Source organism: Giraffa tippelskirchi, chromosome X (genome assembly GCF_054371585.1).
Source record: "Giraffa tippelskirchi isolate mGirTip1 chromosome X, T2T-mGirTip1v1.2.pri, whole genome shotgun sequence".
Taxonomy (NCBI): Eukaryota; Metazoa; Chordata; class Mammalia; order Artiodactyla; family Giraffidae; genus Giraffa; species Giraffa tippelskirchi.
In genome coordinates, this window is record NC_137289.1 from 482,094 (window position 1) to 501,166 (window position 19,073).

Sequence of the window (19,073 nt, forward strand, 5' to 3'; positions counted from 1 at the left end):
GTCTTAGACGGTAAGAACTCTTCTTAAAAATCATAAATACATAGATCCACTATTACGCCCATGTGACCCCACCCACGCCAATGGAATGTGGGGGCTACAAAGCTAACTGAAGTGCCCTGTGCCCCTTTGGGTTGCAGGTCAGGGTGGGTGGCCTGTCTCTGGTTTTCCTGTCGTCACTTTGACCGGGTTTGGGCATCCCCTCCCCTTTGCTCAGAGCTTCCCTCTCTCTGGCTTGGTCTGTGCCACCTTTGACATCTGGCAGCTTTTCTCCCTTTTCAGTCCTCACCCCTGAGACCCCTTGTGCACCTGCTGTTCCCTGCCACTCTCGGGGTACCCTGGGAGCAGCTTGGATGAGGAGCTGTTTGCAGAGGAGGGGAAGAGGGGTCCAGGGTTCACCGTTGAGCTACTGCCTGCTCAGGGCCGACAGACAGACTCCAGTGTCTTCAGTCTTGCTAAAGCTCTGTATCCTGGTTGCTGGCGTGGCTGAAATTTGAGCAACCTGACTGTGATGGACATAACTGTGATTATTATAACATGTAGATAAGACCCCTTCCACTGCCCGTCTGTGCCACGTGTCTTCTCCCACGTCCCAACAGTCGGCCTCAGGGACATTCATCAATAGGACTGGTCTCAGGGACAGTCATCAATAGGATGGGGTGGGGTATTGACTCTCATGTGTGGCCCGTCACCTGGGTGACAGCCCCGCCTAATAGACCTGCCAGGACCCAGGACATGATGAATGACTTGCATAATTCTAGCTCACATGGGGTGAGTGCTCATGGTTTGGAAAATGCTTAACTATTGTAAGAGTGTCCCCTCCATCATCCTTCTGTTTGACGTTTTCCAGAAAAGATGGACGTGACTAAAGACTGGGCTCTTACTGTGAACATCTCCTTTTTTGTAGTATGGGAAATGCCATCCATTGGATTTTAAAAATTGTCTTAGGGATAGATTGGCAAGATCTGAGTATCATTGGTATCCCATGATGATCTCAGTTTCTTCTCTGAGGGAAACTTCCCTTAAGGCCAGTTTTGGACCCTGCAGGCAAAATAAGACTCCTCCCCTCTTTCCAGTCCCCACCAAGTTACCAGCTTCATTTCTTTGTCGTGGTTCCACGTCTGGGGCTTTCTTGATCACGTATACAATAGTAGTGTTATCTCTTGGAGAGATGGGCAGAAAACTTACCTTATTCTGGACATTATTTCCCAGAAATCATTTGATACTTAAGGAATCATGAATTTCAGGAGTGATATTTTTCTAGCAACAACTGACAGTGTTGTACTTCACGTTTTTAGAAAGCTGTGGAGTTAGCTTGTTGACTTGGCAAAACTCGACCTTCTTTAGTTTTCAACGGTAAATAACTGCCATTATGATGATTGACAGCGGTGGTTCTCATCCTGGCTTCCCCGGCTGCTGTCTTGGAGGCTCTGACTGCACTGGTACCTGTGGGGCAGCCTCTCAGATATTTGAGGAGCAGCCAAACTTGGGAACCACTGAACTCCAGACTTGGAAGCTGGTGCTAATAAAATCAGCAAGCACCTACTGAACAGGCCATTAAAGACTTAAATGAAGTGCCCTGCAACTTCGGATGCCTTCCAAATACTGAGCATAATATTACAGTTTATTAAATGTTATAGGAACTGTGTGGAGAAGGCAATGGCAGCCCACTCCAGTACTCTTGCCTGGAAAACCCCATGGATGGAGGAGCCTGGTAGGCTACAGTCTATGGGGTCTCAAAGAGTCAGACACGACTGAGCAGCTTCCCTTTCACTTTTCCCTTTCATGCACTGGAGAAGGAAGTGGCAACCCACTCCAGTGTTCTTGCCTGGAGAATCCCAGGGATGGCAGAGCCTGGTGGGCTGCCGTCTATGGGGTTGCACAGAGTCAGACACGACTGAAGAGACGCAGCAGCAGCAGCATAGGAACTGTGTGGATTGGCTGCATGAGGGTAACATGATGTCAGACCAGGGCCTTTGTCATCAGTGGATGTAAAGATCTTAGACAGAAGATTGTGGGGTATTTGGGGTATTCACATGGTGCCAACATATCACCCCACACATGATCTACCCATTACCAAAGGAAAACTACCTTTCCAGTGGAGAGGTCTGTCTCAATCACTAACCAAGTGATTAAACTTAGCATCACTCCGAGCCCACTTAGCAGGTTTTGAGTCTCAAAATGGAGGATGAGATCATAGTTATCACCTAGCTCTTCCCTGCAGACTGAGATTCAGTGCTAATCATGGTCCCTAATAAACAACAATTGGTAAGTATGAAGCTTCTTTGATGACTCTTTTGTTTCCCTGTATGTCATCATAATAGCTAAGAAGAATAAGATTGAAATCAGTGTTGCTAATAGATGTTGACTTACATTGAGCCAGGACTGAGTTTAAAGATAGGAAAGAACAATTGTTTGAAGAATTAGGAGTCCTAAAGAAAGTAGTATACCTTGTGGGGTGGGGGTGGGGGGATTAAAACCGGCAATTTGAATAGTTAAACAGTCAATTTTGAGTAGTTAACTCAATAAATTTTGTAATAAAGCACAGAACAGCAGGCTGATCATGTAGTAATTGCTAATGTGACTCCAACACCACTTTCGACTGATACTTTAAATGAAATTTAGATTTGTATATGATGTAAATGTAGCTGTAAAATGTTTCATTAAATTGTTTTACTGTTAACACAAGACATTCAAATGATTTTATGAGAATGTAGCCCTGTTTACCTGGTCTCTTAAGGCAGCATTTCTCCAAAGGAGAATGTTACCCTCCTTTGAGAGATGCTATCTGCAAAATGGGGTTTGCTGGTAGAGTTGGCAAGTATTACATATAATAGTCCTTTCCAGGGAATCCTACTTCACATGAGCATATGAAAAGCTTTAGCCTTGCAGGAAAGAAACCTGTTGATTTTTGTGTAACCTGGCATTCCCCAAATTCAGCTTACCAGGCAAGTGTTTTTTCTCCATTACAACACTTCTTAGAAATACTGCTTTAACGAACACTTGGTCTCAAACAGTAGTGGTATTTGAACATGAGGGACTGTCTGAGTTTGTTCACAGCAGTGTAGACTCTAGCATATTGAAAGAGGGGAGGAAGGATCCTCCCTGTTCTGGCTTGAAATCCTAACCCCCTAATACCCAAGGTGATGGCATTTGGAGGTGGGGCCTTTGGAGGTGATTAAGTCACGAGCCCAAGGCCCTCATTGAGTGGGATTAGTGCTCTTATAAAATAGATTCCAGAGAGCTCCCTTGTCCCTCCACATGAGGATATGGTGAGAAGGCTGCCATCTATGAATCAGGAAGAGGGCCATCACCAGACACTGAATCTCAGCACCTTCATCTTGGATTGTCTGCCTCCAGAACTTGGAGAAATAAACATATGTTGTTTAAGCCTCCCAGTCTATGGTCTTATGTTACAGCAGCTTGAATGGACTAAGCTTTTGCTTAAAAAATCATTGTTGGGCACGGTCCTAAGATGGGGGAGGAATAGGACGGGGAGACCACTCTCTCCCTCACAAATTCATCGAAAGAACATTTGAACGCTGAGCAAACTCCACAAAACAACTTCTGAAAGATGGCAGAGAACATCAGGCACCCAGAAAGGCAGCCCATTGTCTTCGAAAGGAGGTAGGACAAAATATAAAAGATAAAAAGAGAGACAAAAGAGGTAGGGACGGAGATCCGTCCTGCGAAGGGAGTCTTAAAAAAGAGAGAAGTTTCCAAACACCAGGAAACACTCTCACCAGCGGGTCTGTGGCAAGCCTTGGAATACAAGGCTCTTGAGGGCTCTTGAGACCTCTTGCGACCAAGAGGGCAACATAACCGGGAGGAGAAATAAAAAATGGAAGGGGAACACATGTACACCCATGGTGGATTCATGTCAATGTGTGGCAAAACCAATACAATATTGTAAAGTTAAAAAATAGATAGATAAACTAATAAAAAAATGAATAATTAAAACACACAGATTACGTGCCTAATGGCAACTCCCAGCGGAGAAGCAGCCCATACACTCACATCCGCCACTAGCAAGCGGGGGCTGGACAGGGAGGCACAGGCTGCATTGCTTAAGGTAAGGACCGGGCCTGAATGCCCCGAGGGCAATCTAAGGGAACTAACTTGAGATAGCAACCCAGACTGTGGGATAGCTATCCCGAGAAAAGCCCTAACCTAAGACACTGCCAGGCCCGCTCACAGAACAAAGGACTGAGCAGAGCTAGCTGGCTGTGGACCGGCCCATCCCCCGCCAGAGACAGGCAGGAGAGGGCAGCCAGAGCCGGAAGGGGACAATCGCAGCCCCAGAGAGGCATCCTCTCCAAACTGCAAGCAGGCTTCATTGCTAACCAAGACTTCTTGGGATTCTAGATGGTCAACATCTGCCAGGAGGGTCACAGCCAGAGATCAGCTCCCCAGAAGAGACACATGGCACACCTGAGAAGGCATGCCCATTATATACCCAGAACACTGAGCGGCTGGGACAGGGGAGGTGATAAGACGCAGCCTCCAACCGGGGGTGACTGCGCTCACCAAGCACCTGGTCACCTGAGCTGCTCGGACCTGGGAAGGGCACAAAACACAGGCCCAACCAAGTCTGCACCTTTGTGGAGTACCCGAGAACCTGAACCTGAGCTACTTAGACCTGGGAAGTGCACGCAACCCAGGGCCCACCTCAGACAGTTCCAGGCAGAGCAACCTAGAGCCTGAGCAGTGTAGACTGGGAAAGCACACATGCCGGGAGCAGGGGCAAACCCAGTGTGGCCGAGACACTGCGAGAACTCTCCACACAGGCCATTGATATTTGTTTTCAGTGTTCCTCCCTCCCAGAGAAAGACTGAACAAGTGAGCCTAAAAAAAAGTGACCACCACCGCCCCCTTGTGTCAGGGCGGAAATTAGACACTGAAGAGACCAGCAAACGGAAGAAGCTAAAATAAACAGAGGGAACTGCTTTGGAAGTGACAGGTGTAATAGATTAAAACCCTGTAGTTAGCACCAACTACATAGGAAGAGGAATGCCCAAACATTAGAATCATAGGAGTCCCAGAAGAAGAAGACAAAAAGAAAGACCATGAGAAAATACTTGAGATAATAGTTGAAAATTTCCCTAAAATGGGGAAGAAACCCAGAGAGTCCCAAACAGGATAAACCCAAGGCAAAACACCCCAAGACACATATTAATCAAATTAACAAAGATCAAACACAAAGAACAAACATTAAAAGCAGCAAGGAAAAAACAACAAATAACACACAAGGGGATCCCCATAAGGATAACAGCTGATCTTTCAATAGAAACTTTTCAGGCTAGAAGGGACTGGCGGGACATACTTAAAGTAATGAAAGCGAATAATCTACAACCCAGATTACTGTACCCAGCAAGGATCTCATTCAGATATGCAGGAGAATTCAAAAGCTTTACAGACAAGCAAGAGCTGAGGGAATTCAGCACCACCAAACCATCTCTCCAACAAATGCTAAAGGATCTTCTCTAGACAGGAAACACAAAAAGGGTGTATAAACTCGAACCCAAAACAACAAAGTAAATGGCAATGTGATTATACTTATCAATGATTACCTTAAATGTAAATGGGTTGAATGCCCCAACCAAAAGACAGAGACTGGCTGAATGGATACAAAAACAAGACCCCTAGATATGCTATCTACAAGAGACCTACCTTGAAACAAGGGACACATACAGACTGAACGTGAAGGGCTGGAAAACGATATTTCACACAAATAGAGACCAAAAGAAAGCAGGAGTAGCAATACTCATACCAGATAAAATAGAATTTAAAATAAAGGCTGTGAAAAGAGACAAAGAAGAACACTACATAATGATCAAAGGATCAATCCAAGAAGATATGACAATTATAAATATATATGCACCCAACATAGGAGCACCGCAATATGTAAGACAAATGCTAACAAGTATGAAAGGGGAAATTAACAATAACACAATAATAATGGGAGACTTTAATAGGTGTGTGAGTGCACACCTATGGATAGATCAACTAAACAGAAAATTAACAAGGAAACACAAACTTTAAATGATACAATAGACCAGTTAGACCTAATTGATATCTATAGGACATTTTACCCCAAAACAATGAATTTCACCTTTTTCTCAAGTGCATATGGAACATTCTCCAGGATAGATCACATCCTGGGCCATAAATCTAGCCTTGGTAAATTCAAAAAGAATTGAAATCATTTCAAGCATCTTTTCTGACCACAATGCAGTAAGATTAGATGCCAATTACAGGAGAAAAACTATTAAAAATTCCAACATATGGAGGCTGAACAACACTCTGCTGAATAACCAACAAATCACAGAAGAAATCAAAATATGCATAGAAACAAATGAAAATGAAAACACAACAACCCAAACCTATGGGACACTGTAAAAGCAGTGCTAAGGGGAAGGTTCATAGCAATAAAGGCTTACCTCAAGCAACAGGAAAACAGTCAAATAAATAACCTAAATCTACACCTAAAGCAACTAGAAAAGGAAGGGTTAGTAGAGGGGAAGAAATCATAAAAATTAGGGCAGAAATAAATGCAAAATAAACAAAAGTGAGCATAGCAAAAATCAACAAAGCCAAAAGCTGGTTCTTTGAGAAGATAAATAAAATTGACAAGCCATTAGCCAGACTCATCAAGAAACAAAGGGAGAAGAACTAAATCAACAAAATTAGAAATGAAAATGGAGAGACACAACACACAACACAGAAATACAAAGGATCATAAAAGACCACTATCAGCAACTATATGGCAATAAAATGGACAACTTGGAAGAAATGGACAAATTCTTAGAAAAGTATAACCTTCTAAAACTGAACCAGGAAGAAATAGAAAATCTTAACAGACACATCACAAGCATGGAAATTGAAACTGTAATCAGAAATCTTCCAGCAAACAAAAGCCCAGGACCAGATGGCTTCACAGCTGACTTCTACCAAAAATTTGAGAAGAGCTAACACCTATCCTACTCAAACTCTTCCAGAACATTGCAGAGGAAGGTAAACTTCCAAACTCATTCTATGAGGCCAACACCACCTAATACCAAAACCAGACAAAGATGCCACAACAAAAAGAAAACTACAGGCCAATATCACTGATGAACATAGATGCAAAAATCCTCAACACAATCCTAGCAAACAGAACCCAACAACATATAAAAAGATCATACATCATGACCAAGTGGGCTTTATCCCAGGGATGCAAGGATTCTTCAATATCCGCAAATCAATCAACGTAATACACCACATTAACAAATTGAAAGATAAAAACCATATGATTATCTCAATAGATGCAGAGAAAGCCTTTGACAAAATTCAACATCCATTTATGATAAAAACCCTCCAGAAAGCAGGCATAGAAGGAACATACCTCAAGATAATAAAAGCTATATATGACAAACCCGCAGCAAACATTATCCTCAATGGTGAAAAATCAAAAGCATTTCCCCTAACGTCAGGAACAAGACAAGGGTGCCCACTCTCTCCACTACTATTCAACATAGTTTTGGAAGTTTTGGTCACAGCAATCAGAGCAGAGTAAAACTCTCACTGTTTGCAGAGGACATGATCCTCTACATAGAAAACCCTAAAGACTCCACCAGGAAATTGCTAGAGCTAATCAATGAATATAGTAAAGTTGCAGGATATAAAATCTATACACAGAAATCCCTTGTATTCCTATACACTAACAATGAGAAAACAGAAAGAGAAATTAGGGAAACAATTCCATTCACCATTGCAACGAAAAGAATAAAATAATTAGGAATATATCTACCTAAAGAAACAAAAGACTTATACATAGCAAACTATAAGACACTGATGAAAGAAATCAGTGGACACAAATAGATGTAGAAATATACCGTGTTCTTGGATCTGAAGAATCAATATAGTGAAAATGAGAATACTACCCAAAGCAATCTATAGATTCAATGCAATCCCTATCAAGCTACCAATGGTATTTTTCACAGAACTAGAACAAATTATTTCACAATTTGTATGGAAATACAAAAAAACCTCGAATACCCAAAGCAATCTTGAGAAAAAAGAATGGAACTGGAGGAATCAACCTGCCTGACTTCAGGCTCTACTACAAAGCCACAGTCATCAAGACAGTATGGTACTGGCACAAGGACAGAAATATAGATCAATGGAACAAAATAGAAAGCCCAGAGATAAATTCACGCACCAATGAACACCTTATCTTCGACAAAGGAGGCAAGAATATACAATGGAGAAAAGACAATCTCGTTAACAAGTGGTGCTGGGAAAACTGGTCAGCCACTTGTAAAAGAATGCAACTAGACCACTTTCTAACACCATACACAAAAACAAACCAAAATGGATTAAACATCTAAACGTAAGACCAGAAACTATAAAACTCCTAGAGGAAAACATAGGCAAAACATTCTCCGACATATATCACAGCAGGATACTCTATGACCCACCTCCCAGAGTATTGGAAATAAAAGCAAAAATAAACAAATGGGACCTAATTAAACTTAAAAGCTTTTGCACAACAAAGGAAACTATAAGCAAGGTGAAAAGACAGCTTTCAGAATGGGAGAAAATAATAGCAAACGAAGCAACTGACAAAGAATTAATCTCAAAAATATGCAAGCAACTACTGCAGCTCAATTCCAGAAAAATAAATGACCCAATCAAAAAATGGGCCAAAGAACTAAACAGACATTTCTCCAAAGAAGACATACAGATGGCTAACAAACACATGAAAAGAGGCTCAACATCACTCATTATCAGAGAAATGCAAATCAAAACCACAATGAGGTACCATTTCATGCCCGTCAGAATGGCTGCTATCCAAAAGTCAGTCTACAAGCAATAAATGCTGGAGAGGGTGTGGAGAAAAGGGAACCCTCTTACACTGTTGGTGGGAATGCAAACTAGTACAGCCACTATGGAGAACAGTGTGGAGATTCCTTAAAAAACTGGGAATAGAACTGCCATATGACCCAGCAATCCCACTGCTGGGCATATACACCGAGGAAACCAGAATTGAAAGAGACGCGTGTACCCCAATGTTCATCGCAGCACTGTTTACAATAGCCAGGACATGGAAGCAACCTAGATGTCCATCAGCAGACGAATGGATAAGGAAGCTGTGGTACATATACACAAGGGAATATTACTAAGCCATTAAAAAGAATACATTTGAATCAGTTCTAATGAGGTGGATGAAACTGGAGCCTATTATACAGAGTGAAGTAAGCCAGAAAGAAAAACACCAATACAGTATACTAACGCATATATATGGAATTTAGAAAGATGGTAACGATAACCCTATATGCGAGACAGCAAAAGAGACACAGATGCATAGAACAGTCTTTTGGATTTTGTGGGAGAGAGCGAGCGTGGGATGATTTGGGAGAATGGCATTGTTGTCCTTTTTGGAGTGGGGGGGATCATAGAGGTATGATGTTTTTAGCACCTGAGGAAAGTAAATGGGTTGTTCAATACTGCTTCCCCCTCAAGCAGTGCATGAAGTCAGACAATTGTCAACAGGCTTCCTTCAATTGCCTTATGTTAACACCGTCAGTATCCACTGGAATATGTTTTGATTATAAGGCCATACAGTGTAGGTAAACCACTTGAGACTTCTAGATCTGTCTGCCTGGTTTCCAATGAACTGTTCCCTCCAGTTCTCTCATAAGAGTCACTGAACAAATTTGAAGTGGTTTCTTCTGACTAGGCACTTACAATGGGGGACACAGAAGTGGAAAGGGGTGTTCTGAGTGGCATCTGGAAGGACATGTGGCTCAATTATTGGACACGGAGTCACACGGGTGATGGGCTCAGTCCCACAAAACTGCACCCACTTGTTCAGATGCCTATTCCAAACCCCGGTTGTCAACCTCTGCTTCTGATCAACTAGCTGCACATCTGAGGTTCCCAACAATGCCTCCTTGGGTTCAACAGATTTATAGAGCAGCTCACAGAACTTGGAGGACATTTCACTTCACTGTTTACCAGTTTATTATAAAGGATATAGATGGACAACCGCCAGATGAAGAGGTACCAGGGTGAGGTCCAGCTGCGTCTGACACACAGGAGTTTCTGTCCCCACAGAACTGGAGTGTGTTCCCTCCTGGCATGTGGATACATTCTGGTTCACCAACAGGGAAACTCGCTGAACCCCATCCTTTTGAGTTTTTAAGGAGGCTCCATTACACAGTGTTTAAAAAACACATGGACTTCCCTGGGGGTCCAGGGAATAGGAATCCACTTGCCAATGCAGGGGACATGGGTTTGATCCCTGGTCCAGGAAGATTCCACATGCCACAGAGCAATTAAGCCCTTGGGCCTTAACTACTGAGCCTGCGCTCTGGAGCCCAAGAGCCAGAACTACGGAGCCTGTGTGCTACAACTGCTGAAACCCATGCACCTAGAGCCAGTGATCTGCAGCAAGAGAAGCCATAGCAATGAGAAGCTGGTGCACCACAATGAGCAGTAGCCCCTGCTCACAGCAACTAGAGAACACCCACGTAGGGTAATGAAGACTCAGCATAACTAAAAATAAATACATAAATTATTTACAAACTCCTGTATATACCCAATATCAGTCAGTTTAGTCACTCAGTTGTGTCTGGCTCTTTGTGACCACATGGACTGCAGCACGCCAGGCTTCCCTGTCCATCACCAGCTCCCAGAGCTTGCTCAAGCTCATGTCGATTGAGTCAGTGATGCCATCCAACCATCTCATCGACTGTCGTCCCCTTCTCCTCCTGCCTTCAATCTTTTCCAGCATCAGGGTCTTTTCCAATGAGTCACTTCTTTGCATCAGGTGGTCAAAGTATGAGAACTTCAGTTTCAGCATCAGTCTTTCCAATGAATATTCAGGACTGATTTCCTTTAGGAACGGAGAAGGCAATGGCACCCCCACTCCAGTACTCTTGCCTGGAAAATCCCATGGATGGAGGAGCCTGGTAGGCTGTAGTCCATGGGGTCGCGAACAGTCGGACACGACAGAGCGACTTCACTTTCACTTTTCACTTTCATGCATTGGAGAAGGAAATGGCAACCTACTCCAGTGTTCTTGCCTGGAGAATCCCAGGGACAGGAGAGCCTGGTGGGCTGCCTTCTATGGGGTCGCACAGAGTCAGGCATGACTGAAGCGACTTAGCAGCAGCAGCAGCAGTCAAAGTGACTAAACTGACTGATATTGGGTATATATAGGAATTTGTAAATAATTTATGTATTCAATTTTAGTTGCATTGAGTCTTCATTACTGCACGTGGGTTTTCTCTAATTGCTGTGAGCAGAGGCTACTCTTCATTGTGGTGCATGGGCTTCTCATTGATATGATAGTAGGAGACTTTAACACCCCACTCACATCAATGGGCACATCTTTGAGACAGAAAATCAATAAGGCAACAGAGATTCCTAAATAATAACAACAGAACAGTCACACTCAATTTATATTTTCAGGACATTACATCCAAAAAACCCCAGAATATACATTCTTTTCAAGTGCACATGGAACATTCTTTAGGACTGACCAAAAACTAGGGCACAAAACAAGCCTCAATGAATTTGAGAGTATAGAAATTATTTCAAGTATCTTTTCTAACCACAATGGCATGAAAATAGAAATCAACCACAGAAAAAGAAATGAATAAAAAATGATTACATGGAGACTAAACAACATGATACTAAAAACCAATGGGTCAACAATGAAATCAAAGAAGAAATTAAAAATGCCTTGAGGAAAATAACCATGAAAACATAGCCACACAAAATCTATGGCATATAGCAAAAGCATTCTTACAGGGAAGTTCAGAGCAATACAGGCCTTCTTTAAAAACAAACAAACAAAAATCTCAAATAAACAACTTAACCCACCACCTAAAAGATTGAGAAAAAGAACAAACAAAACCTAAAGTCATTATAAGGAAGGAGATAATAAAGATCAGAGAGGAAATAAATAAAATAAAGATTTAAAAATTTTAAAAATAAATTTTAAAATAAATAAAACCAAGAATTGGTTCTTTGAAAAGGTAAAGAAAATTGGCAAACCCCTGACCAAGCTCATCAAGAAGAAAAGAGAGAAAATAAATAGACAAAATAAGAAATGAAAGAGGAAAAACTATAACTCATACTGCAGAAATACAAAAATACCATAAGAGAATACTATGAACAATTACATGCCAATAAATTTGACAACCTAGATGAAATGGACAATTTTCTAGAAACATGCAGCCCACCAAAACTGAATCAAGAAGAAAGAGAAAAAAAAAGAAATAGACAACTTGAAAAGACCAATCATTAGAAATGAAATAGAATCTATAATAAAAACAAATCCAAAATGCTCCCTACAAACAAAAGTCCAGGACCAGATGGCTTCATAAGTGAGTTCTACCAAATATACAAAGAAGCACTTATACTGATCCTTCTCAAAGTTTTTGAAAAGACTGAAGAGAATGGAACACTTCCAAAATAACTTTATGAAGCCACCATCACCCTGATACTGAAACTAGACAAAGACACTACCAAAAAAGAAACAGTCCAATATCTTTGACAAATATAGATGCAAAAATTCTCACCCAAGTATTATCAAACTGAATCCAGCAACACATTAAGAAAAATCATACACCTTGACCAAGTTGGATTCATCCCAGGGTCACAAAGATGGTTCAATATGCACAAATCAATCAATGTGATACACCACATCAACAAAGGACAAAAACCACATGATCATCTCAATAGATGCAGAAAAAGTGCAATAAAATTCAACATCCATTTATGATTAAAACTCTTACCAAAGTGTGTATAGAGGGAACATACCTCAACATAATAAAAGCTATTCATGACAAACCCACAGCTAGTCTAATACTCAATGGTGGAAAGCTGAAAGCCTTCCCACTAAAGTTTGAAACAAGACAAGGAAACCCTCTCACTTGTCTTCAACATTATATTTGAATTCCTAACCACAGCAATCAGGTAAAAAAAAAAAGGTATTAAAATTGGTAGGGAAGCGGGTAAAACTGCATTATATACAGATGGCATGATACTATATATACAGAGAAAACCCTAAAGATTCCACACAAAAACTACTAGAACTGATCAACAAATTTAGCAAGGTAGCAGGATTTAAGATTAACATACAGAAATCAGTTGCAGTGGGTGGGGGGGGCAGAAATTGTTTGCATTTACACTAACAATGAAACATTCAGAAAGGGAAGGTAAACAATGTTTTAAAATTACATTAAAAAACACTTAGGAATAAACCTGACCAAGGAGGTGAAAGACATATGCTGAGAACTAAAAGAACATTCTTTTAGTTCCGAATTCCCCTGCAATGCAGGAGCCACAGGAGACATGGGTTCGATCCCTGGGTCCAGAAGTTCCCCTGGAGGAGGCCATGGCAACCCACTCGAATATTCTTGCCTGGAGAATCCCATGGACAGAAGAGACTGGTGAGCTACAGTTCATAGGGTCACAAAGAGTTGGAGATGACTGAAGCAACTTGGCACAAGGAACATTAATAGAGGAAATTGAAGATGATTCAAGGAAATGGAAAGATATCCCATGCTCTTGAATTAAAAGAATTAATATTGTTAAAATGGCCATACCCAAAGGAATCTACAGATTTAATGTGATCACTATCAAACAAATTACCCATTATATTTTTCACAGAACTAGAACAAATAATCTTAAAATTCATTTGGAACCATAAAAGACCCAGAATTGCCAAAGCAATCCTAAAGAAAAAACCAAGTAGGAGGCATAGCCCTCCCAAACTTGAGACAGCATTACAAAACTACAGTAGTCAAAACAGTATGATATTGGCACAAAAACAGACATATGGATCAATGGAACAGAGAGCCCATAAATAAACCCACACACCTATGGTCAATTGTGTAAAATGTGTACTCAGTCACTCAGTCATGTCTGACTCTTTGTGACCGCATAGACTACACAGCTTGCCAGGCTCCTCTGTCCATGGGATTTCCCAGGCAAGAATACTGGAGTGGGTTGCCATTTCCTCCTCCAGGGGATCTTCCTGACCCAGGGATCGAACCTGTGTCTCCTGTGTCTCCTGCATTGGCAGGTGTATTCTTTACCACTGAGCCACCTGGGAAGCCCTAGTGGTCAATTAATCTTCAACAAAGGAGGTAAGAATACACAATGGGGAAAAGACAGTTTCTTCAGGAAGTGGTGCTGGGAAAGCTGAACAGCCACATGTAAATCAATGAGGTTGGAACACACCCTCTCACCATATATAAAAATAAACTCAAAATGGCTTAAGGACTTAAATATAACACCATAAAACTCCTAGAAAAGATCATAGGCAAAACATTCTCTGGCATTAATTATTTCAGTGTTTCCTTAGGTCAGTCTCTCAAGGCAATAGAAATAAAAGCAAAAATAAACAATGGGACCTAATGAAACTTATAAGCTTTTGCATAGCAAAGGAAACCATAAACAAAATGAAAACACAACTTACACACTGGGAAAAAATATTTGAAAATGGTGCAACCAACAAGGGCTTAATTTCCAAAATATACAACAATTCATACAACTCAATAAGAAAAAACAAATGTCCCAGTTGAAAAATGGAGAGAAGATCTAAATAGACGTTTCTCCAAAGAAGACATACAGATGGGCAATAGGCACACGAAAACATGATAAAAAAGATGATCAACATTGCTAATTATTAGAGAAATGCCTATCAAAACTACCATAAGGTACCACCTCACAGCAGTCAGAATGGCCATCATTAAAAAGCCTACAAATAACAGGGAATTCCCTGGCATCCCAGTGGTTAGGACTCCACACTTTCCTGCTGAGGGAATGGGTTCAACCCCTGGTTGTAGAACTAAGATCCTGTAAGTCATATAGCATGGCCAAAAAAAAAAAAAAAGTCAAAAATAACAAATGCTGGAGAGGGTGTGGAGAAAAGGGAGTCCTCCTATACTGTTGGTGGAATGAAAGTTGGTACAGCGCTATGGAAAACAGTATGGAGGTTCCTCAAAAAACTAACAGTAGAGCTACCATACGATCCAGCAACACTCTTGGGCATATATCCGAAAAATAAGACAACTCTAGTTTGAAAAGATACGTGTACCCCTATGTTCATAGCAGCACTATTCATAATAGCCAAGACATGGAAACAACCTAAACATCCATCAAATGGATAAAGATGTGATACATACACAGTGGACTACTACTCAGTGATAAAAAAGAAGTGGAATTTTGCATCTGTAGCAACGTGGATGAACCTAGAGATTATCATACTAAGTGAAGGAAGTCAGAAAGACAAACACCATATGATATCACTTATATGTAGAATATAAAATATGGCACAGAGGGACCTATCTGCAAAGCAGGAGACACATGGACACAGAGAACAGACCTGAGGTTGCCAAGGGTGGGGGATGGATTGGGAGTTTGGGATTCGGTAGATGCAAAACTATTACATTTATGATGGATAAACAACAAGGTCCTAATGTATAGCACAGGGAACTATATTCAGTATCCTGTGATAAACCATAAAGAATATGAAAAAGAATGTATATATGTGTGTATCTGAATCAGTTTGCTGTACCGCAGAAATAACACATTGTAAATCAACCATACTTCAATAAAAATTAAAGAAATAAAAAGAAAAAACTGAGAGTAGCCTTGAAAACTCCTTGAGCGGACAAAACCAGTTTAGTCACACGAGCAAGGCTTAATTTAACTTTGGGAGACTAACCTGACCTAGGTCATTTCTTGCTCATGCTTCTGAAAATCGTAAGACAAAGTTGAACTGTTTTCCAAGGCTGATATGAGGTAATCACTGACCAATTCCCTACCGTTTAGGAAAATTCTAATAATATAAGCAATCACTGTGAAGAAAAAACAGTCACTGCTCTCATGCTATGTAAACTACTTTATAACAGTTCACCCCGGGCCTCATTCCATGTTTTGGTTTAAGTGTGCTGTGTTTACAAACTGTCTTTTTGGTGTGTGTGCAATAAATGTTCATTAATTACTACTTCGATGATTAATTGACTGTTATTTTTTGGTGATTTTTTTGGTAAATTATTTATTCATTTATTTGAGTTGTGCTGGGTCAAGAAAATTAGAGATACCAAAGGAACATTTCATGCAAAGATACGCTTGATAAAGGACAGACATGGTATAGACCTAACAGAAGCAGAAGATATTAAGAAGAGGTAGCAAGAATACACAGAAGAACTGTACAAAAAAGATCTTCATGACCCAGATAATCACGATGGTGTGATCACTCACCTAGAGCCAGACATCCTGGAATGTGAAGTCAAGTGGGCCTTAGAAAGCATCACTACGCACAAAGCTAGTGGAGGTGATGGAATTCCAGCTGAGCTATTTCAAATCCTCAAAGATGATGCTGTGAAGGTGCTGCACTCGATATGCCAGCAAATTTGGAAAACTCAGCAGTGGCCACAGGACTGGAAAAGGTCAGTTTTCGTTCCAATCCAAAAGAAAGGCAATGCCAAAGAATGCTCAAACTACCGCACAATTGCACTCATCTCACATGCTAGTAAAGTAATGCTCAAAATTCTCCAAGCCAGGCTTCAGCAATACGTGAACCGTGAACTTCCAGATGTTCAAGCTGGTTTTAGAAAAGGAAGAGGAACCAGAGATCAAATTGCCAACATCCGCTGGATCATCAAAAAAGCAAGAGAGTTCCAGAAAAACATCTATTTCTGCTTTATTGACTATGCCAAAGCCTTTGACTGTGTGGATCACAATAAACTGTGGAAAATTCTGAAAGAGATGGGAATACCAAACCATCTGACCTGTCTCTTGAGAAACCTGTATGCAGGTCAGGAAGCAACAGTTAGAACTGGACATGGAACAACAGACTGGTTCCAAATAGGAAAAGGAGTACGTCAAGGCTGTATATAGTCACCCTGCTTATTTAACTTATATGCAGAGTACATCATGAGAAATGCTGGGCTGGAGGAAGCACAAGCTGGAATCAAGATTGCCGGGAGAAATATCAATAACCTCAGATATGCGGATGACTCCACCCTTATGGTAGAAAGTGAAGAAGAACTAAAGAGCCTCTTGATGAAGGTGAAAGAGGAGAGTGAAAAAGTTGGCTTAAAGCTCAACGTTCAGAAAACTAAGATCATGGCATCTGGTCCCATCACTTCATGGGAAATAGATGGGGAAACAGTGGAAACAGTGTCAGACTTTATTTTTTTGGGCTCCAGAATCACTGCTGATGGTGACTGCAGCCATGAAATTAAAAGACGCTTACTCCTTGGAAGGAAGGTTATGGCCAACCTAGATAGCATATTTAAAAGCAGAGACATTATTTTGCCAACAAAAGTCCGTCTAGTCAAGGCTATGGTTTTTCCAGTGGTCATGTATGGATGTGAGAGTTGGATGGTGAAGAAAGCTGAGCGCCACAGAATTGATGCTTTTGAACTGTGGTGTTGGAGAAGACTCTTGAGAGTCCCTTGGACTGCAAGGAGATCCAAACAATCCATCCTAAAAGAGATCAATCCTGGGTGTTTATTGGAAGGTCTGATGTTGAAGCTGAAACTCCAATACTTTGGCCACCTCATGCAAAGGGTTGAGTCATTGGAAAAGACCCTGATGCTGGGAAGGATTGGGGGCAAGAGGAGAAGGGGACGACAGAGGATGAGATGGTTGGATGGCATCACTGACTCGATGGACATGGGTTTGGGTGGACTCCGGGAGTTGGTGATGGACAGGGAGGCCTGGCGTGCTGCAATTCATGGGGTCGCAGAAAGTCAGACATGACTGAGCGACTGAACTGAACTGGGTCTTCATTGTTGCATGGGCTTTTCTCTAGTTGTGGCAAGCAGGGGCTACTCTCTAGCTGCAGTGCACATGTTTCTCATTGTGGTGGCTTCTCTCATGGAACATCGGCTCTAGGGCACTCAGGCTTCAGCAGTTGTGGTGCATGGACTTAGTTGTGCCTCAGCATGTGGGATCTTCCTGAATCAAGGCTTGAATCTGTGTCTCTTGCATTGGCAGGTGGATTCTTATCCACCGAGCCACCAGGGAAGTCTTTCTGTGATCTTTTGACAAGTCACAAAGATCAACATTGATTGTGACAAGTCACAATTGATTAAATCATTGGTCATTGGTGATTGAACTTAATCTTATTCAGCCTCTCACCCATCTTCCCTCCTCAGAGGTCAAGGTTGGGGTGGAAACTGAAAGTTCCAACCCTCTAACATTGCAGCTTGGTTCCCCTGGCAACCAGCCCCCATCCTAAGGTTATCTAGGGGATTTCAAAAGTATCCTCGTTAACATAACCAAAGACACTTTGATTGCACTTGTTCAGCTGCTAAGTCCTGTCTGATTCTCTGTGACCCCATGAACTGCAGCACACCAGGATTCCCTGGTGTCTTCCAGAGTTTGCTGAAACTCATGTTCATTGAGTCAGTGGTGCCATCCAATTATCTCATCCTCTATTTCTCTCATTTCCTCCTGCCCTCAGTCTTTCCAATGGGTCAGCTCTTTGCATCAGATGGCCAAAGTATTGGAGCTTCAGCTGCAACATCAGTCATTCCAATGCATATTCAGGGTTGATTTCCTTTAGGATGGACTGGTTAGATCTCCTTGCAGTCCAAGGGACTCTCAAGAGTCTTCTCCAGCACCACACTTTGAAAGCATCAATTCTTAAGTGCTCAGCCTTCTTTATGGTCCAACTCTCACATCTGTACATGATTACTGGAAAAAAACATAGCTTTGACTATATGGAGCTTTGTTGGCAAAGTGACGTCCCTGCTTTTTAATACACTGTTTAGGTTTGTCATAGCTTTTCTTGCAAAGAGCAAGTGTCCTTTAATTTCATGGCTGCAGTACCGTCCTCAGTGACTTTGGAGCCCAAGAAAAGAAAATCTGTCACTGTTTCCACTTTTTCCCCATCTATTTGCCATGAAATGTTGGGACCAGATGCCATGATCTTAGTTTTTTGAATGTTGAGTTTTAAGCCAGCTTTTTCACTCTCTTCTTTCACCCTCATCAAGAGGCTCCTTAGTTCCTCTTTGCTTTCCCTGATTGCACTTATCACCTAGGAAATTCTAAGAGTTTTA